Raw genomic sequence first — 25636 nt, 5'->3', positions numbered from 1 at the left:
ACTACACCATAATTTTGCTAAAATTAAGTAAAAATAACTGCTAAGGTAATACTTGTATTTTTACATTATATCGAAACTTCCCAAAACATATTCTGGTCTCTACAAGGAATCGATAAGCTTTTCTTGCAAGGGTGGAGCCCAGAAGATGAAAAGATCCTGGGTCTCTGAATCATCCAGCCCATTACACTCTTGAATGGGTGTAATACATTTCTGCTGGGTAGGAAAAATCAGTTTGAAGTGTGATTTTAACTTTTGTTATACTTTGGCGCAATGAGTAGTCAAAACAGTCATTTTTGTCATCTAGAATAATAATTTTGTATTCAAATACTAATGTGGAAAGAATCTAACTCTGTGTTTCTTTTGAAAATCTTTCTATTTCCTCTCTCCATTCTCCAAGAATGCATACACACCTACTTCACTCACCCAGAGCTCTTTGTGGCTTAAGAAGCAATGCTAAAATCCCAACTCCTTTTTCTGAAGGATTAGTTTTCAAAGGACAGCTCTCCTTTAACTATTTGTCTTTTCCCCTCTCATTTCTCACTAAGAGTACAAATAATCACAGCAGACAGCCCCCAAATTTTCTACTGTACCATTGTATGTTCAGTTGACTTCTCTTGCTCATAGCAAACATTCTGTATCCTGAACAACTAAAATCTTGCAACTCTTATCCTGAAGATTACATTAAATTGAAAAATCTTAATCAGTAGAAGCAAGTAGGGGGCTGCTAAAAGTACTGAAATATTTGGCCATTCCAGACCACCTTGTAGATAAAATTTGTAACCACAGTGTTTCTTGACCAGAAGCCACCTATTTCTTAGAATGTCATACCCCACTTTGTAAGAAACTGATAAATCTTGAGGATCTCCTATTGATATTTTAAAGTGGATGCAGTCAATCTTTTTGGTATTTCTTGCATAAATTGTATGATGGTTTCAAAAGTAAGCCTATAGCCACAATTGGGTATTCTTTAGGAAATGAAAGAACAACTCTCATTTATAAATTTTATCCTCCTTAAATACATGAACAACAACAACAACCACAACAACAAAACTTACCTAAGACAGCTAATTGATTGAAGGTAGTTCTGCAAAATAATAATATTCATGTCCAATCAAGACAGTTTCAGTACTCTCTCAGAAGAGTGAAATACTTTACCAAAGTTACTGGGCAAAAAAATTTTTAGAAAGGGTTGGTGAAATTAAGGTGATCTAGACATCATCAGTATATGTGAAATTCTTTTTAGATGTTCGTCTCTTACACTCATCTCTTAGTGTTGCCACTCTATTTCTGACTCCTTATTTGTGGGTTTGTGACAAGAAACTTGCCTAAAATCATTCCTATGGCTGTATCTGTTTGTTTGGAGAGCACTCAAAATGCAAAAAGATGAGAGTCCAACAGTGGAAAAATCTACACTTTGAGACTATAGTGTTGTGCTTTACCTCTAGACTGCCCTTTCCTCCTACATCCACTTATTTGGCTATTCGTCCATCGCCCACTCTAGTTCTATGTGGCCTGGAAAGGGCTTTTACTTCTCTGATTCTGTAACCAGAGTCTATGGCCCAAGTTTGGCAAGTTTTTCCCTAGTAATAATGTTGATTCAGTAATGGCCATCTGAATTAAGCCAGTCCTGTCAAAGCAAAGGCCAAGAGTTTTGAAGAAAATAGGATAGAGGCTTCCTGTGAATACAACCAACACAAGATAAAAGACTGAGAAGAGGAATAGAATCTTAATGAAATCATTTTGGTCCCTATTTCCAGTTGTGCCTGCAGCCAGAGTACTTGTGGAATTTTGTGTTATGTGACTCGAACTTAATGCAGGTTTTTCATCCCATCACATGCTACATAAATGATTTTAATTGACTCCCTACCATAGCCTTTATTTCCTTAATTGTTTTTAATGACAGCACAGGAAAAATTAAAATAGCTTTGCCCTATCCAAAGCAAATGATCAGAACAACAAGAACAATAAATCTCATTTTCCACAGTAGCAAAAATGATTTCTGTCACTCTTTCATGCTAACAATTTTGTGGTTGATGGCTTCCCATAGATTAAAGGCCCTTTCCACTAGAGCATGCTAGGTAGGGGCCAGGCAGAGCATTCACCAGATATCATTGTTCATTCAAAATGATAATTAATATAGTTTTAAATGTGGTGTTACTGACATGTGCTGAAAATCAAGAGTGATCATGCTTTTACCTTTAAACCACTGCTCTTAACTAGGGTATGAGACATTAAAACAAAAATAAAAGTGTGTCACAAACACAAGAGATATCACTCAGCTTATGTATAAAAATGTTGTGGTTAAAGAAACTCAATGTGATATACTACTTGCAAAAGAAATTGAAAGTAAGTCATTTTTTTTCAAATTTTTGATTAAAAGTTATTTTCCTTTTTGAAAATGAAAATTGGTTTTATGTTGCTCTCCTTGTCAAAGCCATTTAAGTAGATCAGGTTAGAGGTCCTAATTATAAGTTGTTGGCAGCCTGTGTTTATTCTGATACACAGTCTGACAAGTAGACTGTTTGTTTGTTTTAATTTAAAGATAATTTACTACCCATAAAAAGTAGGAGATTAATGGTCCTAGAAATTTAAATCAGTTCCCTATTCACCAACTAAAGAGAGTCTAATCTAAGGAAGTCTATATTTCCGTACCAATTTGTCTCATAGGTGAGAATGTAGTTTATACTCCACAATAATTCAATCCTTAGTTTTTCTCTTCAGATTCCCCACAAGGGTGCTAATTGTGTTGGTGACTTTTGTTACATTCACATTAAGAATTATTCTGAGTTCTCAACATCATTTTGTATAATCGAACAGCCAGCAGATAGCAATGACTTTTATCACTGCCTAAACTTCCATTTTTGAAATAGAAGACTCTGTAACTCATTAGCAATTCCACAACCACTGAAGGCCTATTTTTCCTGTCTTTCAACAGAAAACTATAATTGTTTTACATTTACTTCTAAAGAAGCATTTGACCTATTCATGGATTGGTGCCTTCAATTGAGTCTTCCAGTATAAGAATATTTATGTAGACCCTGTTGAGCAATATAGAAATGTCTCCAAATTGGGTTGATACTATTATTGTAGTAGACTTCAAATTTAAGGGCTTACATCATTTTATTCAGCCAAAAGTTTCTAGTAGTCTTATATATACAACCTCTACATAAAACCATTGTTATGCACGTAGTGTTTAAATTTTAAAAACAAAGTTGTAAAAGATGAGGAGGCAGACACCTCAATAAGGGGAAAAAAAACGTGCAAGAACATGAACAGGTAATTCACAAAAGAAGAAGTACAAAGGTCCAATAAGCATATGAACAAGTAATTGATGTCATTAATAATAGATAAAATACTAAATAAAACAACAGTGACAAATAATTTTTCACCTATCAGATCACCAAAGATTGAAAAGAGCAGTGATACCTAGTATTAACACTAATACAGTATAGGTGGAAATGTGAAATATCACAATAATTCTGCAGGAAAATTTAACAGGATTTATAGAAATCACTTTTTAAAAAGTATTTTTTCATGGTTAGGAACTTTCCCACAGGAAAGAATTTAAAATGATGTAAAAATATTTGAATAAAAATGTTCATGACTACAATAAGCCATATACTGGACAGGAACCTGCAGTGTGTGTGTGTGTGTTTTCTCACTTTTCTATCTTCAATGTCAAATACAGTATCTGGCATATTACAGAAGTTCAATATTTGTTTAATTAATTACTTACATTGAGAAAAGATTTCACTCCATCTAAATATCTAGCATTAAAGCATGCAATAAAATAAATTATGATCTAGTTTTACAATAAAATATTATACACATTTAGAAAATAATGTCAGTCAATATACATCAACATGCAATGACATTTACTATAAATTAAAGATAAAGCTACAAAATAATATGATTTAATTTTGTAAAATTAAATTTTAAAATATTTCCAGTATATATTCTACATTATAATATTAAGAGTGATATGTGTGGGTTATGAAATTCAACTCCTTTTTTTATTCATCTGTATTTTCAAAACTGTCTACAAAGACTGTGTATTAAATCCTAGAACAAATTAGGTGAATTTTTATAAAATAAAAAGCATGGAAAGAAAGATCCAAGATGGTGGAGTAAATAAACACTGAACACAATGTGTTTCTTCCATGAACACATTAAAATTACAACTAAATTACAAAACAATCAACCTGGAGAGCCATTTGAAGTCTAGCTAAACACAAGTTTTATAACTTCTGAAGGATATAAAGAAAAAGCCACGTCGAGACTTGTAGGAGGGGTGGAGATGCAAAATGGGCTGGGCCCCAAACTCCATGTGGCGGTTGAGAACCAAGAGGGTTGTGTCAGACACGAAGGTTCCCATCTGGAGGAGCGAAAGACCCCGGCTCTATACCAGCCTTACCAGCCCAGAGTACTGGTGCGAGGAAGAGGAGCCTCTAAAAGATGTGGTTGTGAAAAACAGCCAAACGTTCTCTTAAATAGCCAGCACAAAGACTCATTCACTCACAGGCACTCACCTTGGGATCCAGCAGAGGGACAGTGACTCAGGGAACCTCGGAGACGTACAGGGGGCAGGCTGAGGTGTGTGGTTTTGGACGAAGAACTGGAGGACAGTCAGTATTTTCTCTGTAAGGGTTTCACCTTCCAAGTAGCCAATAGGCAGACACCATCTTTCCCGTGTTGAGCCTGCCCCCTTCAGCCAAATCTGAATCTGATTGGCCTGGTGAGCTCTGCTGCTCTGCCCTGCTGACTCACTGGCACCCCACCCCACCCAACTCGCGCACAGCTGGAGGCTCTTTCTCCACCTGTATTGCACTCTTTCTTAGAAAACTATCTCAGTCCGGCAGGCCCCAGGTAAGCAACCACTGGCGTCAGTGTGCTCAGAGACTTATGCTGAGTAGCTCTAGGCTCAGCACTGTCACCAAACCAGAATTTACATTAACCTGGTGACCACAATTCTTCTTAATCTAGTGACTCCCTGAGGCCCTGACTCACCCGGCTCACATACTGCATGAGGCATTTACAGTGGCTGAACCTTAAGAGAGCTGGCAGGTGGCAGCAGGCCTTGGGGTGTCCTGGGTTTTTGCGGAACTACCCTAGACCTGGTACTGGTAGGAGCTGTTTTTAGTTTGCAACATGGCCTCTCCCATGTGCCTCCAGGTGCAGCACAGGCAGTGAACAACCTCGGATCACTTTGTAGCTCCTACCATGTAGTCTCCCGGGTCACAGGCAGTGGCTGACCTGAGTCTGCACTGAAGCCCCTCCCAAAAGGCCCCAGAACAAACATACTTGGAGATTGGCTTCAGACCACAGCAGAGCACTGCTCAATGAGCCCAATAATGGCAGTCTCAACAAGCACCAGAGCCCACTGGGGTGAATCCCACTCAGTGGGGTCAGCCTCCTGCACAGCAGCCCATAAGCTGTGGATGTGGCCAAACCCCACAGCCAGTCAGCCTGAGCATCAGTCCCACCCACTAAGGTGCCAAAAGCAATCAAGGCTCAACTATAACAGGAGGGTACACACAACCCATGCAAAGAACACTCCTGGAGTACCCAGCTCAGGTGACGAGAGAGACTGTGCCAATGGGCCCCACAGGACACCTACTACATAATGCCACCCGACCAAGAATGGAAGACATAGCAGATCTACCTAATACATAGAAACACACACAGAGAGGCAGCCAAAATTAGGAAGCAAAGAAATACATCCCAAATGAAAAAAATAGGAGAAAATTCCAGAAAAAGAACTAAATGAAATGGAGGCAAGCAACCTACCAGAGACAGAGTTCAAAACAATGGTTACAAGGATACTCAAGGAACTTAGTGAGAACTTCAACAAAGAGCTAGCAAGCATTTAAAAAGGACATAGAAACCATAAAAAAGAACCAGTCATAAGTGAAGAATACCATAACTGAAATAAAGAATGCACTAGAAGGAATCACTAGAAGACTAGGTCCAAATTTCCAGGTATAAAATAAATAAGTCATGGGGATGTTATATACAGCAGAGGAAATATAGTCAATAATATTGTGATAACATGGTACAGTGTTAGATGGTTGCTGGACTTATCATAGTGATCCCTTATTTAGGTATATACATATTGAATAACTATGGTGTACCCCTGAAACTAATATAATATTGTATGTTAGCTATATTTTTAATAAAAATCTTTTTAAAAGGTGGGAAGGGATTATGAAGTACAAATTGTTACACAGTAATGATGGGGATGTAGGGCATAGCATAAGGAATATAGTCAATTATATTGTAAGAACTATGTATGAAGTTGGACAATTAAGTTCACAAACTCATCCTAGAAAAAGCACTGTATATCTCATTGCTGAATATCACTATGGTCACCCTCGAGGTACTCCCATTGGGAAGCTATGCACTGACAACCAGTGCCTAGTCCACCCTTCAAAGCAATTTTGGAATTCTTTTTCTAGAATGGCCATCAGGCCTCTCTTCGTATTACACTTGATGTTCTGAATGTCATCAAAATGTCTTCCTTCCAATATTTCCTTTATCTTTGGGTAAAGAAAGAAGTCATTGGGGGCCAGATCAGGTGAGTAGGGAGGGTGTTCCAATACAGTTATTTGTTTACTGGCTAAAAACTCCCTCACAGACAGTGCAGTGTGAGCTGGTGCATTGTCATGATGCAAGAGCTGTGAATTGTTGGCAAAAAGTTCAGGTCATCTAACTTTTTCACATAGTCTTTCCAGTAATTCCCAATGGTAAACTTGGTTAACTGTTTGTCCAGTTGGTACAAATTAATAATGCATAATCTCTCTGATATCAGAAAAGATTGGCAACATAGTTGCAACAAGTTCGCAAACTTAATTGGCAGACTTAGTATGGTGACAGACGGGTACTAGGTTCATTAGGGTGATAGATGGGAGGGGGTTGGGGGCAGGGTGAAGAAGGTGAAGGGATTACAAAATACAAACTGGTAGTTACACAACAGTCATGGGGATATAAAGTAAAACACAGGTAATATAGTCAGTAATATGGTAACAACTATGTATAGTGCCAGGAAGATCATTTCTTAAATTATATAAATGTCTAACTACTATTCTGTACACCTGAAATTAAAATAATATTGAATGTCAAAAAAAGAGAAATTTTTTCTGAGAATAACAACAATTTAATCAGGCGTTGGGGAGAGGTAAGGCAGGGGATTTGAGGCATTGAGACTGAATGATGAAAAAATGAATTTTACCTACATGTATATGTTATCTCTGCTTTTTTGTGTGTTTTAAAGATTACATCATATAAAACTTTTAAGACAATAAACAAAAGTGATAGAGAACTTATGAACTGTGGAAAATATTTGCAAAACGAATACCAAGAAATTAAACAAATTCTAAGTATATAATGAACTCATAAATCAATTAACATATTAAATTGACAAAGAACATGAAGACAATTCACAAAAGGAAAAGAAAAAATGACAATGACTAATAAGCATATGAAAATAATTGTATGCTTGTATAATAATCTGTTAGCTATGTCTAACAGTCAAAAAATTTTATTTAAAATGAGAGAATTTCTTAACTAGTAATAGTTTTAAAATGACAAAAATCGATTTCTGACTTGATTAAAGTGGCAATTTGAAATACTGTTGGTAAGTGTGTAAACTGTCACAAACTTTCTAGTAAAATACATATTAAATCTTAACATTTTACTTATTCTTAGACACAGTAATTTTACTTCTAGGCATATAAACTAAAAAACAATCAAGAACATGCATGAAAATTTATCCAGAGAAATATATTAAAGTGATGTTTATAATAGTAAAAGAGATGTAAATAACCTAAATATATAAAAATAGATGCACTAAGTCACTATGATGGATTTATCAATGAAATTTTCTTCGTCCTTTCATTCATTCATTTTTTAAGAAAAATATTTAACCAGTGTCAGACATTGGTTACACACTGGGAATACAATAACAGACAAAGACATATTCCATGCTTCAAGGAGGGTCATATGATAGACAAAATCTGGCAGTGGGGTATCGTAGCCATTTGTTGCAGTAATCAAGGAAGCCTCACTCAAGGGGAGATGAAAAAGGTGAGATCTGAAAAATAAGAAACCTGTCATGCAGTGACCTGGGGAAAGAGGATTCCAGAACATTAAAATAATTCTGCGGAGAATATTTAAAACATAGGAAAATGTTCCTGTCAAATTAACTGGGGAATAAATAAGTGTCAACATCACATGTAATACAGTAATGATATCTATAAATATGTACATCACACATATAATTGGAAAGAAAGATATCAAAATTTTAACAGTGGCTATTTTGAGTGGTGAAAATGTGAGTTGATTTTTTTTCATTTATCAGTGATTTGTAAGTATTCTATAATAAGAAAATAATATATTTTCTATAATGATATATATTTCTTCATAATAAGGAAACAACTAATTTAAAAAATTAATTAAGAGTCTTTGCATTTACAAAGTATGGTTTCACACTTAGGTACTCTGAAGTTGAAAGTGTGCCAAATACTGAAGCCATAGGACACATGTTGTACAACTTTCCTTAAATATTGAATATACTGAAGTATTTGGAGAAATAGTGACAGTGACTCAGATAACTGACCATGTAAATTGCTAGGGAGCTTACACTAAGATTGATGGATATGCTTTACTTGGGTGATTTCCACTGGAATATTGGACAAGACTCGTTTATTAAGCACATCCTATATTGCCAGGGCACTTTGCTAAGTAGTAGACATCAGTATATAATGTAGACAGGGCTTCTATATTCATGAAACTTGTATTCTAACATGGATGGACCTAGAGGGTATTATGCTAAGTGAAATAAGTCAGACAGAGAAAGACAAATACCATATGATTTCACTTATATATGGAACATTAAAAACAAAATAAACAAGCAAAGAAAAACAGAAACAAACTCATAGATACTGAGAACAAACTAACGGTTGCCAGATGTGAGGGGGGTTGGGAGGCTGGGTGGAAAAGGTGAAGGGAGTAAGAAGTATAAATTGGCAGTTACAAAATAGTCATGGGGATGTACACTACAGCATAGGGAATATAGTCAATAATATTGTAATAACTATGTATGGTGCCAGGTGGGTACCAGACTTATTGGGGGATCACTTCATAAGTTATGTAAATGTCTAACCACTCTGCTATACATTTGAAGCTAATATAATATTGAATGTCAACTGTAGTTAAATAATAAATAAACGTATTCCAATTTTTATCATCATAAGGTGATAAATTTATTAAATTTGTTAGTCAATAATTTTATTAACATTAATTCAACAAATATTCATGGAGAGCCTGTAATGTCAGACTATGTTCTAGGTAATGGCAATAGAGCCATAAACAAATACTCCCTCATTTACCACAATTTAGACAAGGTCCAAATAAGGAAAAAAGTAACTTAAACATAACTAATAGAACTGTTACCTACCTAAATATTAAAACTTGAGCTGTTCATAAAAGTGCAATATGTAAGAAAATGATGTTCATATTTCTTTATATATTAAACCTTCGGTAAATATTAGTGAAAGTATTTTCCATCTTACTGATTTATGTGTTGACCAGTATAGGGTCAGAGGACAACATACTTTTCCACAAAAAGAGACACTGGAAGAACGTTCAAGTTGAAATGTTAAAAGAAAACAAAAATCAACCGCTGCACATTTTACTTACTGTAATTCTCTGGGTAAGCCTCATTCTCCCCAGGGTTGGCAGAGAAGACTACTAATAAAGCTATACAACTTGCAAAATTTTGTGAATGCTGGATGGTGATTGACTGGCAAAGCCATGATGGATGATTTTTCCAAGTGGCAAGAAGCTTGAGCAAGCTCTAATGTAATTTGGGGCTTAATTATTTGGAAAAGGGGTAAATGACACATGAATGAAATCCATAAGTGATACAAACCTGGGAGTTATAAATACCAATGAGAACAAATAGTGCCGAGGTGTAGGGAAGTTGTATATATCAGGAGGTAATAGCCCAGAGAAGCTCCGCTTCTTGGAAATATGCAGGAGATATGGAGGACTAACGCTGTCTGCTGGGCCTGTTAACTAGAAAACTATATCTAAAAGTTTGCAGACCACATGCCCCCTCTTGTATACACATTATTGCACTTGTACATCATTTCATGGTCAAGATTTGTAGTCTTCTGATATGGTTCCTATTTAAAGAGTCTAGAGATAAATAGATTTCAATAGAGCAACAAATATGTTTATTCAAGTAGGACCCTGGAACAGAAATAACAGTTAATGGGAAATCAATTAAAAGGGAGGTGGAGAGCAATACATTGGGTATCATTGGATTTAACATTTAAAAAATGTAAACATGGTGGTTATTACAGGTGTTCATCTCTGATCATGGTTCAAATCTGCTTCTAAAGTCCTGGATCCCCACCCCGCTGCTAAAGAAAGAAACATACTAACGGTTCTCCCAAATCCTTCATTTTCTTTCAGTCTGATTCTTTCTCAAAGTATTTTTTTCTCAAACTGTGACATCAAATTTTATAAGCATGCCAGCTTAAATTCTTTCTCTCCATCATATGTCACCCTGTGGGTCTGGTGTACTCCTGAGGCCACTGATTTTCTCAAAGGCAGTATTAGAACACCGCACAAGCTGGCAGATATTGCTTCTCCAATCACGACCTGCCACAGGGGTGATTTGAGGATTCAGAGTACATGTTTTTCCACAATTAGTTTTCTCTATAAAAAATAGCTTCTTTTGAAAATAGTGAAATTTAAATATTAATGTTTATTAGTGGACACACTGTATTTTAAAGGAATATTCAACAAAGTGAAAATATTAAAAATGTATTAGCACCTAGTTACAATTAATGTTCTTTCCATATCTTCAACTCTTAGCTTCAGTGTTTAATACTCATTGGTTCTATCTTCACATCACACTACTTGGAACTTTTCCTGTTGTGGGAACCTCTCATCATAGGCCTCTGGAATCCTGATGGTCAAATATCTCATCTGCACAGTCCTTCCCTTAAAGAAGTTTTAGACTTGCCTCTGCTGTGCTCGGGAGCAGATGGTGCTGAGACCTCTCACTCCCCTACTAGCCATTATTTCCCTCTTCCCTCTCTTAGAGAAGTCAGGAAGTCACCTTTTCATCCCACAGGGATTGGCAGAAACTGAAAAGGATTTTATATAAATATAATAAATAATAGTATATTATATACATATTCCTGTGATAAATACTATCTTGAAAACTGATTACCTGTTTCTTTTACTTTCCAGAAACTCATTCTTACCCCCTCCCATTTCGCATTGGCCTCATCAACAAATACAGTTCATCACCTTTCAAACTTGTCCCAAATCCAAGGAATCTACTGAAACTGATTTGCATCAAAAGACTTGGAAATGTAACTAGGGCTTTGCTAATAAATGTTAACAATTTATTCTGGAGTGGGATAAGCAGGGGTAGCGGGAAGGCATGATTTGTAGCATTTGCCATTTCTGTGATGTAAATCCACCCTAGCTGGTTTCAAGCTTCCAATGTGATGTCACTTATGTGGAACTGGAAAGAAATTATAACAATTGGCTCATGTGAGCCAATGTGGGTAGGCTCCAACACACCACTGGAACACTCAGCTTTACTACACCCAAACCTTTAAAATGCATTACATAGCACATAACAGGTTTCAAAATGGAGAAATTATGTAACTTCATGTGGCCACCTAGGCATAAGTTTTGGGGTCCTTACTTCCATTCCTGGCCCTTGCTTCTTGCAGCGGCTGTGCATTACCTGAGTAGAAAGTCAGATACATTTCCACTCTATAAATTTTGAACGCAAAAACATCTGAAATCATTTTGAAGACCTAACACAGGTTAATGTTATTAGCTATTATGTATATCCAATCCATCACCTCTCAACATGATTGCATTAAGCAGCACCTCTGTTCATCCTCACATTACCTGGATTACAATTGTCCCATTGCTAAGATTATTTCAAAGTAAGGCAGACAAAGTATTTGAAAAATATACACTCAGGAATAATCCAGAGTTGAAGAAAGTGGATAAATTGTGGGAGGGAAATTGCGTCATTAGCAAATAAGAGTATTCCGGTTGTATTTCCTGATGTTCAATATTAATAGGAAAATTATGCACAAGAAATTTTCCTCTGAGACAAAATAAAGTAACTCAAAATCATTCAAAGAACTTTGATTTTCATAGTTTATCATTTATAGCTCAAATTTGTCCTCTTTCATGAAGAAATTCTACCACATCCTGCTATAAAAAGGTCTTGTTTCACCACCCAGGTGATAAACCCCTAAAGGATGTGACAGGCCAGCTATTTTTTGCATCCTCCACAAAAATTCAACATTCTGTAGTTCGTTGATTGATTGTTCAATCAATTGATTTTAGCTAAATTAGAAGGTTTTTGGCTGACACCAGTGATTTTCTGAATCCATAGATAGGGTTTTTAGTTTTTCTAAACTAAAACTACATACATGATGACAAATAATTTTTTCTGATTTGCACATTTCTTTATATGGAAACTCATAAAAAATGCATAAAACTAATCATGTTTAGTCATTTCTTAACCCAAAACAATCTTTCCTGAAAAGAAAGTGGAAGTTAAACTATTAACCTGGAAAATATAGACTAGGTAGCATTCTAGTCATTGTTGTGCAACAAATCATCCCCAAACTTAGTGGTATAAAGCAACACTCTTTTATTATCCCTCAGCATACAGCTGGATGATTCTGGTTTAGGATCTCTCTCATGAAGTTGCAATGATATGATTGCTGGTACTCAGACAGCTTGTCAGAAGGAGGATGGCTGGGCAGCTTTTATCTGCTCATAGTCTCAGGACCTTTCCATGTGGTCTCACCATGAGGTCTCTCCAGCAGAGGGGACTCAGGAGAGCCATACATCTTTCATGCTGGTTCAGTAAATATTGTAGGTGAGTGTCCTAAATTAAACTGACAGAAGCTGCATGGACTTTCCTTACCTAATCTCAGAGACCACACAACTTCAAGTTTGCCATATTCTCTTAGTTAAGGAAGTCTCAAGGAGGAGAGGAATAGACTCCACTTCTATTGTTTTACCTTTTTTTTTTAATTTAAAGAATAACTAACATGCAGTAAACTGAAATGGACTATTTGATTTGTTTTGACAAATGTATAAAACTGTGAAACAATCATTACAACCAAGATGATAAACTTACCCGTTACTCCTGAAAGTTTTCTCAAACCCCTTGATACCCACCCACTCCCTTATCTTTCCCTCAATTCTTGGCAACTACTAATCAGCTTTCTATCACTACTGATTAGTTTGCATTTTCTGGATTTTATACACTAAATTGAATCCTATAAGAAGTACTCTTTGTCTGGCTTCTTTTCCTCAGCATAACCATTATGAAATCCATCCATGTTGTTGTGCATATCAATAGTTCACAACAATATTGTCATGCATATCAATGCATATCAATAGTCATTCCATAATTTAGTTACTATGTTAGAGATATTTGGGCTATTTCCAGTTTGGGGCTATTACAAACAAGGCTGCTATGAACATTTGTGTATAGGTTTTGGCATGGCTACACATTTTCGTTTCTCTGTGATAAATGCCAAGAAGTATGTTTGCTGAGTTGTGTGGCAAGTGTATGTTTAGCTTTTTAAAAACTGTTGTGAAATACAGTGGCTGTATCATTTTACGTTCCCACCAGCAGTGTATAGTCTAGTTTTTCTGCATTCTCACCACCATTTGACGCTAGCCCTATTTTTTATTTTATTTTAGTCGTTCTGATGGATGTACACATTGCAGTTTTAATGTGAATTTCTTTAATGATGTTAAACATCTTTTCGTATGCCTATTTGCCATCTGTATATCTTTTCAGTGAAATGTCTATTTATATCTTTTGCACATTTTCTAATTGGATTTTTATTTTTACTGTTGAGTTCTGAGAGTTCTTTACATAGCATATACAAGTCAATTGTGAGGTCAATTATCTTTAAAAGAGATCTAAATAAGAAAAAATTCTTTATGAAATAGACATTTTCAGCACTTTTCATTTCCATGCGGTCTCAGTTTCTTTCTTCCTTAAGAAATTTAACATCTCCTATAGTGTGGGTGTGTGGGTCATTTTGTGTGTATGAAACATCTTTCATCTTTGAAAGTCATTTTTGCTAGGTATAGAATTTTTTTGTCTTTTAAACTATAAAAACATTGCTTCACTGTCTGCTAACTTGCATTATTTCCAACGAGAAATTTACTGTCATCGTTACCTTTTTTCCCCCCGCTGTACAATATGCCTTTTTTCCTCTGGCTACTTTTAAGATTTTTTTTCTTTCTCACTGGTTTTGAGCAATTTGATTATGATGTGCCTTAGTATGGTGAGTCACATGCCCATCTCTACCCAACCCCTGGCAAAGGAGAATAGAATCATAATGAAGAATTTAGACCAACTATGACTCATTTCATGGAAATATGCTTATCTTCTCTGAGCCTATTTTTGCATGATATTTGGAAAGGAAACCAGAGTTTTGTTAGCAAATAAAAAGAGGAAAGGAAAATTTGGAAAAAAAAAAAAAGAGTAAAGACAAAAGCTTGAGTATATCAAAGAAAACAGGATAGAAATTAATTAAAAGATCTTATACTTTTAAATATACTACCATGTAATAAAATAATCACCACTGGTATGACATATTTGTTTAGCTGGTTTGGGATTAGAGTCAGAATGGTATATGTACATAAAGCAAATATTTTGGGTGTCCAGACAGAATTAGGGTTGAGTTAGAGTTAGCCCTACCTATTTAATGACTGTTGGCCTCAGTTTACATAATTTGTAAAGAGATTTTTATACTATAAGTGCTTTTGGCATTCTAAAGTTGATAGAGAACTATGGAGTGGGTGAGGGAGAATATATTAGAGCAAAGAAAGGGCAACATTTAATCTCAAACCAAAGTCTTAAAGAGGCACCCTAACCTCCACTTCCTCAAATGGTGCCGGTAGACAATATGAACATAGTATTCTTGGATCCATCCTTCTGTGTGTCCCTAGCAATTCATGAAATAACCTCAGGGTTGAAGAGGCAACCTATCGGAGAGTCTCAAGGGTCGTTTCATTTACAAATTCTGTCTTAGCCAGCAAAAAGCAGTGTTTTTCATGAATGTTGGAGTTTCATAGCTGACCCATCACCATAATCTAACAAAACTGATGGTTGATGTGGAAGTCTTAATTATACTTCTTTATAGTAGTAATATTATGAGAAAATAAGGGTGTAAGAGTACATCACAGAACATCTTTCATGTACTCCACTCATTTTATTTCTGAATTATCAAAAATGGAATGAAATGCACAATAAATATTGGCTAGGCCAAATTTGGCTAAGAATGATGGTTTTACCAGGGACTGTACTCCTGTAAAGGAATTTAGAACAGTGTTATAATTCTTATATGTATGTTCTTCTGGTATTTGAATATGGGCTATGGTTTGATGGAAAGTGGGAAATTTGAGGGTCTTACTAAAGATATTCTGAAACTAGCATAACAGGTGTCCATTTATTCCGTATACCTTCAGGAATAAACAACACATACTAAACTTCCTCAGTGGCCAGTAAATAAGGACTTCTCTGCCTACAGATGATATTACACATCTCTCAGTTAACTCTGAAATCTAAGTGCAAAATCCAGCCTTCCTGGACATTGCCCTATGGATTTGTAACACTCCCTGAGACACTTTGATTCTATAACCCAAAGACTATAAAGCACTCACCTATTTGAGATTTTTGGATTAAAAATATAATACAGACATATAATAACACTTTCATATGTTGCTTTTTCATGAAAAAATGTAAGAACTGCAGTGAAAATGAAGAACAGACTTCCTCCTATCAACTTGATATATTCTTCATTTAACCATTTGAAGACACCAAAGCAAAAGAAAGGTCATCATCAAAAACATGGCATAGTGTTTTTATCTGACCAGGAAAATGTGTTGCTCTGGTTCACAGTGAGAACTGTGACCCAGACGAAGGAGAGTACCACACTTAAAATCTGGTTTGCAATGCATCTTTCATTTCAGCAAATGACCTCCTTTCTGCCATATATCAAAGAAGTTGTATAAGGTCAGCTAACCTCTTTACAGTGGGTGAGACAAAAGTCAGTGCTGCTACCTCGGCAGGGTTTCCATGTCTGATTCTTCCCCCTAAACTGCAATAGGGTAATCAGTCCTGGGTAGGAGACAAACCACCCTTTTGGTTTGTAGAAGTCATTTGGGGTAGTTGAAATAGCAAAAGGTATGGGTTTTGCAAATTGCTCAAATCAAATTGAGAATGAAAGGGAGCACTATTAATAATTATGTAAAGACAAATAGAAATGAAATAAGTCCTAAGCAAACAGGGGCAATTGATCACCCAACTCGTATAGAAAAATGAGGGAAGGATTGTAAGAAATGTAAACAAATATGCAAAGTGTAGCCACTAAAACTCTGTACTTTATGGCCATTATATTGTCATAGAAACACAAATGAGTTGGCATGTAGAAATCTCCTTCCCAGACAGCATGGGTTGATGTCATTTGTGTTGTTATCACAGGAGGTGGAAAGTGTAACTGGGAGAAAGCACTTCTGCAAATAGCACAGGAGCTTCTGCTAATAATTATAATGTGAGATTACTATGAGGTAAAATGATAGGAAGGATACAGAGGGTTAGGAGGTCCTCATTTGCTGTCTTTCGTTTTGGTCACTTGTTCCCTTTTCTGATAGCTACCAGCACAGAGGAGAAAAAAGAATGTCCAGAGCAAGAGACTCGGTCCTTGTTCCAGCTGTGAGTCTCTCGTGGGAACGAGAGCTACTCAGACTGCCCCAACGAAATGGCATCCTTGGGGGCTCTCGCCAGAGTTACTTCAGTGAGCTCATACTTTTTATAGCTAAAACCATTTTCAAGGATAGAGAAATCCAGGAGTTAATTTTTGTCTTAAACCCTTTAACTGTAAAGCACAAATGAATACTAATTGAGAAATCTATTTAGCAAATATTTGGGGAAGAAAAAAACACACCTTTTTTTTTTTATTGTTGTTGTTGTTGAAATGTTTCCCAATCCTCACTCCCTCAAAAAAAAAAAAAAAAATAGGGGTTCGGGTGGGGCCGAACAGAGAAAAGGAGAAAAGTGGCTTCAGCTCAGTGAAACACTGAAAAATGCACATGAATCAATTATGAAAAAGAGAAGTTCCCTTTGAATGAGGAAAAGCTGATTGGAATTAAGATAGGCTTTGTTCCTATCTGCAAGGTACAAGGAGGGGACTTTTCAGTGGAACAGAAAAGGGGGATTTGGGACTGTTTGGCTGCTTAATGCCATAGTGCTTCAGAGCCCATGTGAAAATTTGCTGCTGGCTATTAATCATCATTGTGCCCCTGCAAAGAAGCTGTTACAATGATGACTATATGTCATTATATTCCCACTGTAAGTAACAAATCAGAGAGCTGGGAAAGTTGGATAAGAGCGGCTGGCAAACTTTTAAGCGGTCGAATCTATTTAAATAAATTTACATCACATTTGCTACTTTCTCTGGTATGGGAATCATACTTTAAAATGAAACAATATGCTGTGTTCATGGGGCCTGCTCTTTTATTCCCCTGTCTCTGAGCCTACTTTCCAGGTCAGCCTTTGCCAGCGCTGACAGCACGCTTTTCTCATAGCCTCTCCTTCTCATAGCCTTTGGTTGCTTTCAAGTTCAATTTAGCACAATAAAGTTGTTATGCATGACAGTTTGGAGAGCAGAATAGGTGGTGTCTGAGCCCGCTGTGTCGCTACAAAGTGGGTCCATTCTCTGTGGGCCAGCTCAGTTACTGGAGCCTTACTGGTGGGATACAGCCATGGACTTCCAGACGTTCCCATCCTGACGAAAACAATTAGCTTCAAACTGCACGAAGCCGCGGGGTCAGCCTCTCTTTGACTGCGACTGCGCCATTTAATATGCTGCAGTGGATTTCAAATTTATGTTGATTTATCCTGTTGTGCTCCTCTTTTATGCACTTTATTTACAGATGTGTAAAGAACAGGGCAAGTTGGAGTCCCACATGCTCCATGAGTTTTATTAGAAATCTAAACCATTGTTTTATGTTTATTTTATAAAGAAATAGAGTTGAAATGTGTCAGGCTTAATTCCACTAGGCTGAACTGCCCAGAACAGAGCCCTGGGGTTTGGAAGACAGAATCTGAAAGGAAGTGTCTCCTGGGCTAATCATCATCAACAAGCCAAACAACAAACAACCTTAAAACACCACTATTGGCAGCATAGTTTTCTATTGTGGGAGATTACCTCTCCAAAATCCCACTCAGGCTTAAAAGTGACAGATCTTTTAATAGAAGTAAAAAGTAATTTTTCAACCATTACAGACCACCATGTGCATTTGTGTACGTGCATATGGATGTATCAGATCAACTAGTGTTTAGTATTCATTGATGTACATCCAAGTGCCTAGTGGCCTTAGATATGCAATACAACATTCTACACCCAGAAAACAAACATTATTCGATTTTGACACTGCAGAATTGTCCTCATGCAGAGACTATAACCTCTTCTTTTGTTCCTCTAAAGAGAATCATGTAACAAAGCAAATTTAGGTGTATTTTGAATTTTACCATTAGAGTCGCCTAGGCCAGATGTCTTCAATCTCTGAGCAATCCTAGTAAAATAAATCAGTTGTCTTGATTACTGATCTCCCTAATTATAGGGTACAGCCATCAAATAAGCCTCCTTCTAGATTAGAAATTAACTGAAAGCATATCTTAAAAGAATATTTCACTTTCTTAAAACATTTCACTTTTTCCGTAAGCTACTTATAACACTTAAAAAATTTTTTTATCAAAAAGGTGAGATATGAACAATAACCATGCCATATAATATTTAATTTAACTGTATATTAGTAAAGAACAGTAAAAAGAAAAATTACATATGAAGAGAATTTACAGAAAATAATTCTGTTTTCCAATATACAATTTAAATAATTTCAAAATGTTTTTTACCGAGTTACATCACTAAAAATAGAAATATATATCTAATTGCAGCTAAACTTTGAGAAGGAAAGTCAGATTGTTTGCTCAGTCATCACTCTCCTTCTGCTAATATTTGAATATTATTTGATGTCACTTATAGTAAGACATTTTTTTAAAGTTCCCATTTAGAATAGTTTTTGGAAAATAGAGCTGGACAGACAAAGAAAAATTGCATTATGAGAAAAAGTAAATGTGTTTGTGACAAAAGCACTGTACACCCTTTCTAATTTTCAAATGGGATAATTTCTTTGCCATTCAAATGAATGAATACTCCCAAAATTGACCGAGATATTTAAATGATAATTTTGCATTTAAACAGTGTTTTTTTCTTGAAAAAACTGTCATAAACATATTCAAAATTTCTCCATATAAAAGTAGTGAGAACAAAGCATAGCTAAATGTTAGACAGGAAGGGTACACACACATACCTAGAATGTTTATACACACACACACACACACACACACACACACACAAGAACACAATGTACAGAAGTATACTGTGGTATAGGCTATAAAACTAACATACATCTCCTCATCTGAATCTGGAAATACAGGGTAATTTAATATAAGTTTGTTTCCTAATCTCAGAAGAAATTTCCTAGAAAAGATTGTTAAATTAATAAAAAGAAATAAAAGATAGCAAAGCTTGAAAGATTAAAATATGTCATAATTGTTTTAATATACCATGAATATGTCATAAATGTAATATTTACAGACCTAGAATTTTGGACTTACAGATTTATACTAATATTCCTTATTTGAGAAGAAAAATCCCCAGTAGAAGTGGTTTTGAATAGGTAGATCATCTTCATTCATAAGTGAAGTTGCTTCGATGAAGGTGATATGGAAGATGTTTGATAGAAAGAAGTCTGATATGGCCGGTGATGGATCTTCAGTGTTTTCTAGGACTGAAGGAAAGAAGGGAAGAGAAAGGCAGAATGAAAAGCTCACTATAGGAAGTGAATTTGAAAAGAAGTGAGGCAATATAAAGGAAAAAAAGAGAAGGCAGTATTCACCATGAATGGCATCAGCAACATTAGCCAAATTTTACCAAAGTCCTTTGGCTGAAATTGATATTCAAGACAACATAAGCTTAGGAGCATATGATCTTGAGTATAAATCACAGCTTTACCCCTAACTTGCTTTGTGGGCTCAGGTAAGTTTTTAAAAACCCTGGAGCTTCTTTCTTCCCACATAAAATGAAATAATAATACTCCCCAAATACACAGGGTTGTTGTGGAGACTAAAAACAGTGGTAAAGTGCCCAATACAACATCTGGAATGTAGTAGATATTCTATGAATATTGACTTCCTTTACCTCTTCAATTTTTTTGATATAGCTCTTGAAATTCTCATCCTCAAATATCTCTGTTGGTCATAAGTAGACAAAATTCCTGACATAAAATCTAGAAAGAGAGACATTCTTGTTAGCAAATCTTATCAGAATAGATTCCTGATAGTTTGGATTTGAGAAAAACTACACCCATATAACTAGTTTTTATTTGGTTGTATCTAGCCTTTGCTTATGCTAGTTTGATCACTGAAGCAATAAAGACCTGAAGAACAGTTGCTCAATACCATGGCAATGGGAGCTTCCTTTGTGTAGACATGGGTTTAAAGAGACAATTTCATGATAACTATAAGACAATCTCCACAAAACGTCTCCCAGCAACTCAGTTAAAAATCGGAAATGCCAAAAGTAAAGAGATCCTTGGCATTTTAAGAAACAATTCTACTTAGTGGTTACTCCTATTGCGCAAAAATAGTATGTTTTAGAGGAATAATGATTTAGTGTTCATGAAAAAAATAAGTGAATTCATTGACATAACACTCAGAGGCAGAGAATCATACTTCCCAAGTGACAACCTTCATTCTTGTGAAAAAGCCATGGGACCCTGTATAACTTTGATGATGGAGGGAGGCAAGGGGAGGGTAAGGATCTCTTCTCATTCAACATTTGAACTTTACTTCACCAATAACAATTAAAAGTATTTGGCAAAACTTAACATAGGACAAAGCTTTCAGAAGAATAGGTTCTATTTCTATTCACTATACCGTATACGTTTTCCTGGTACTAGCAATGATCTTGACCAAGTGATTGGTCAAAATTATTTTTTCTAGTATACTGCTGCTTAATTGAATTTCTACAATAGTGGTAGTCTTATTTTAGACAGTGCAATCAATGTATTTCATAGCATTAATTGGGAATATATAATAAATACTATATCAAACTGCAAAAACATACTTGATTCTATGTTGGAAATGCCGCATATGATGGAAACATGATAAACATTTTTTACTAAATTCAGTATATGGACATGTTGGTCCTTTTTTCCAAAGTCTACTATTTTTAATAGCAATTGATTATAGTCCTTAATGAAGTATTTGTTTGTACATTTAAAATATGCAAACCACGAAACAGCCTTCTAGCTTGACTTTTAAACTGATCTTTCTTTATAAATATTGGTAGAAAACCAAAAAAAGGTTAGCTACATTATATTTCTGCCTATTCCCTTACCTTTCAACTATTAAATAGGATATATTTTCTTATATCTCCTCATCACTGAGGTGATTTTTTTTCAAGACCTGTGAATATTGACTGAAACATATACATGTTAAATAGGCTATTGGTACAACATACAATATTTAAACAATTTTGTTTATGTGCAAGCTGTTAATAAAGAGACATATGTGCTGTTTTATATACGCACATGCTTTACTACCATTTTTTAGATAAGCACCATAACTTAAGTTGTCTTCCACACAAAGTTCTGGCAAGCTTCAATAGATTCATTAGTGGGTTTTTCTTTACAACCAACGAAGCTCAAAGAACTCCTAACAATGGAGCTAATCACTGCCTCTTCCCTGACCCAAGCTTAGGTTTTTCCCTCCTTTCACTCTAGACTCTTATTTCATTTCTGAGCAATTGGATTTCCTGGCACTCCCAGAACAAATAAATATCTCCCTTTTCCCCCGCTTACATCTTTTGTGTATATTTTTTTCTATACGACTGCCCGTATTTAAACTAGTGTGGTAATGGCAGGGTTCTTCAGGTAATCTTTCACTGGACATAAATGGTGTAGCATTAAAATGCAGATAATGTTACCTCAATTAGAGAATGCTGTGCAAAACTTGAAAAAGACGTAGCTAAATGTTTGGACTAAACAAGTAAGTCTATGTTGTTAAGAGTGGGGCTGGGCAAGTTGCATTTTCAATAGCTCCCTTAATGAATAAATGTTAGACTGTATCAACAGTCCTGAACAGGCTTGTGGTTTGTGTGTGCATGAAGTGTAATGGTATCAATTGACTGGCTCTTTGTGGTTGCTATAAAGTACTCTTGAATGTGTCAATGGAGAGAAGGCCTACAGACAATGAAGCCATGACAGCTGAATGTCAGCAGCGACCTTGAACCTAAACTGGTTTCACCATTCCAGTGACTCCAGCTACAGTGAAGACATGCACTGGAGCCGGACCTTCGGCATTGCCTGTCATTTTCTGTGTTCAGATTCCAAGCACTTAAGTGACAATTTCACCACATTGCCAGACCTTGCTAATATGCATCAGTGAACGTTCACTTATTAGTGATGGGGCTAACGATATGTTCAGCATTTTAATCAGACTTCCATTGGCATTTAAAAATACAACACACAAAGCAAAACAAAGCATCATTCTAGACTAAATGTATCATATAAGCAAACTCATCCAGAGAAGATACTCAAAACACGCCTTTTCTGCAGCAATAGATTCTTTGATCTCAATCTTACGTTACATAGCATTACTGCACATACATTACTACATTCTTTATTGCTGCAAATAGCACATGATTAGTTAATTAAAATATGGCATCAAGGAATAATTAATATTTGTAATGCAGTGTTTCTTTAATGAAAAACAAGAGAATTCTTCTAAAGGTCACATTTACAGATTAAATGTGTCTTTAACATAAATGGAATGTTATTAAGCTAGGCTCAATATTCAGGAGAGAACTACAAAGCCTTTTGTGGCAACCACACTATTAATGAATTCAAGAAACTGAATCCCTTTGCTAATGCTGAAGTTGAGCAAGGTTAGGACACCAACCACAACTGAATGTTCTTTCACATGTTCACTGTACTCTGCAGTGAAGAATGGAGGGCAGGGAAGGAAGGGACCTGGGTGGAAAGAGGGAAAGACTGGAGGAAATAGAGGAAGAAAGGAAAAGAGAGAGAAAGAGTGATCGTGGAAAAAAAGAGAGAGAGGGAAGATTTTGATTGATGAGAAACACATAACCATGTGTATGCAGAAAAGAGCAGTAATATAAAAAATTGGCAGGCATGCATTATAGGAAAGATAGCTACTATATTTTTAGCATTAAAATATGTTATTAACATTATAGCACTATAAGCTGATTACAATTCATTCTAGCAAAAATGTAGCAGTGGCTAAAAATGAACAATATGAAAAATATTAGCTTTGTAATTATGAAGATTTAGTAATGCAAATTTGTTATTAGAATGTCGTTGTGGATTAATATGAGTGAGGTATGATATGATATGAGTGAGGCACTTAATTTAACTAGTACTTCTTTGAGTCCTAATAACCAGTAAAAACTATTGTGTGATACATTATTTTTCAAAGTAAATAAAAGTAGGACACAACTAACTACCCCCGTGTGTCTCTGTGGTTATCTCAAGCTCTTATATACTATAAATATATAGTATTTATACTGCCTGATTAAATTTGTTCAGAAAAACTGGGGGGGGGATAAAAAACCCTTGAAGGATCTACCTTTGACATATTTGAAAAAGCTGAATGTTGCCAAAGATTTTTCAATAAGTTCTTAAAAAGAACAGGTCACATATGTTTTAAAATATAATAAGAAAGTATCTTAAAATTAAACATGCAACTGTGAGAAATGTTTATTATCCAAAAAACACTGAACATAGAGTTTATTATTTATTTTTAATAGGGTAATTTCTATAATATGTTATCAGATCATACAGTACTGTAGAAACAAAGGTAAATACATCATCTTGATTTCATATTTCAGTTGAAATATTCATTATGTGAAAAATCATATGATAGGTGTTATTTAAGTTCACCCAAAATAACCACTGAACACTTTTAAAACAGGTATTTTAATAATGACCTGAGATCACAATCAATTTTCCTAGAATAAAAAAATGATCAAAATTAAATTTAGTGTACAGAGAGGCTCTTTTTGGTCTTAAAACCAAAGTACAATGAGGAAAATAAATTGTGAAATAGAAATATTTTCTTGCATAAACTTTTATTTTTGTGTTTCCTAGAAAGAAAGATAATTCCCTTTCAAATTTTTATTGATGTAGTTGTAAAGTTGAATATTCAACGTACACTTTTTTACATTAGTATTACCACTTATAAGTGGGCTGATACTATCAGGTGGCTGCTGTAAAATACTTATCTGATTCATATGTTTATTGTTAGTTTGAGGTGACTGTATTTTTATAATTTTCCCATATGTAAGTTTTATACTAGAAAGAAAATATTAGCATCATCTGGTTTTATTTTGAATCGTTGAGATTTGTGTGAGTTATATTCACTAAGAAAATATAAGTTAGAAAGTTTTCATATTTATATTAGCACTTAAATGTATATAGACGTGGTATAATTTTTATGAATGCCAGACAATAAAGCAACTCCACAGATGCCACCATTCACTATGAAGTGGCATTTCTGCAAACTCCTCCGGATGGTATCATACTGTAAGTTCCTCTTCACTCTGCTGTATGGAAGAACTCTCAAGAAGACAATTCCAAATCTTGAAAAAGTTGATGGTTGGAATGAACACCTATTTTTGCTGTTACAGTTATTTTAAAGTAGAATGATAATTCTCAAATGAGAATTAATCCCCTGTGCATATATAGGTTATGGAGTTTAAGTTTAAATACAAAAGTAGTCAGAAATGAAATTCAGGTTAACAGGTCAACACAGTGCCTACAGCGGAGGCACTCATTTTTGTTGGCCTACATACACCGGGGTGCCAAAAAAATGTATACATTTTAAGAACTGTTACCTATGTATTTCTTTTCAAAGTTGAGTTGAATTATGGTAGCAATGTATAGTATGACGTTCACGCAAAAGACAGCATTAATCAAATGAATGCTAGTGTCATTCATTGTATTATAATTTTAATAGTTTTTTCCTTTCTTAAAATGTGTACATTTTTTTGTCACCCCCAGTTATCGGCAAACTTGACTAAACCCAAATGTATGTGGTGATATCTGAAAATATGTCCTTCTTCATGAAATGGTTAAAGGACATATTTAGTAAACATCTGACTATATTATTTAAGAAAATATTTTAAATAAATGTTGTACTATGAAGAAATGATAGACTATTCCATGAATAAGTGTGTGACTGCTAGAATTTGTGGTGAAAAAAAATTGCATAACAAATATGCATTCATGTGGGTTTATTACGGTACTTTAAAGTACTTTCCATAAAGATGTATGTCAAGTAGTTCCGCCTTCAACATATGTGAACATAAAGGTGGCTCAATTTAGATTGTCCTTCATTCTCCTAAAGTCCCTTGAACTTTCTATACTCAAAAGAATAAATAAAGGACAGGGTAGGGATAAACTTGGATTT

General features: G+C 35.3%; 1 long non-coding RNA gene across 4 annotated transcripts in view; it reads right to left on the bottom strand.

Moving 5' to 3' along the window:
- Positions 1-1016: 1016 nt before the first annotated feature.
- LOC109448670 (uncharacterized) overlaps positions 1017-25636 on the bottom strand; it is a 136643-nt gene continuing 112023 nt past the window's right edge. Inside the window, exons 5-8 of one of the 4 annotated variants that reach the window (XR_012495026.1) lie at positions 20346-20433; positions 19763-19935; positions 18614-18657; positions 1017-8089 (exon numbers count right to left, since the gene is read on the bottom strand). This is a non-coding gene — a long non-coding RNA (uncharacterized LOC109448670). Of the gene's footprint in view, positions 8090-10212; positions 18658-19762; positions 19936-20345; positions 20434-25636 lie in introns of those variants that run through there. The other 3 variants (XR_012495028.1, XR_012495025.1, XR_012495027.1) reach the window with 3 other exon arrangements.

Source organism: Rhinolophus sinicus, linkage group LG03, assembly GCF_036562045.2.
Source record: "Rhinolophus sinicus isolate RSC01 linkage group LG03, ASM3656204v1, whole genome shotgun sequence".
In the NCBI taxonomy this organism is placed as follows: domain Eukaryota; kingdom Metazoa; phylum Chordata; class Mammalia; order Chiroptera; family Rhinolophidae; genus Rhinolophus; species Rhinolophus sinicus.
The sequence above is the reverse complement of the archived record's forward strand: the minus strand, read 5'-3'. Positions and strand labels throughout refer to the sequence as shown.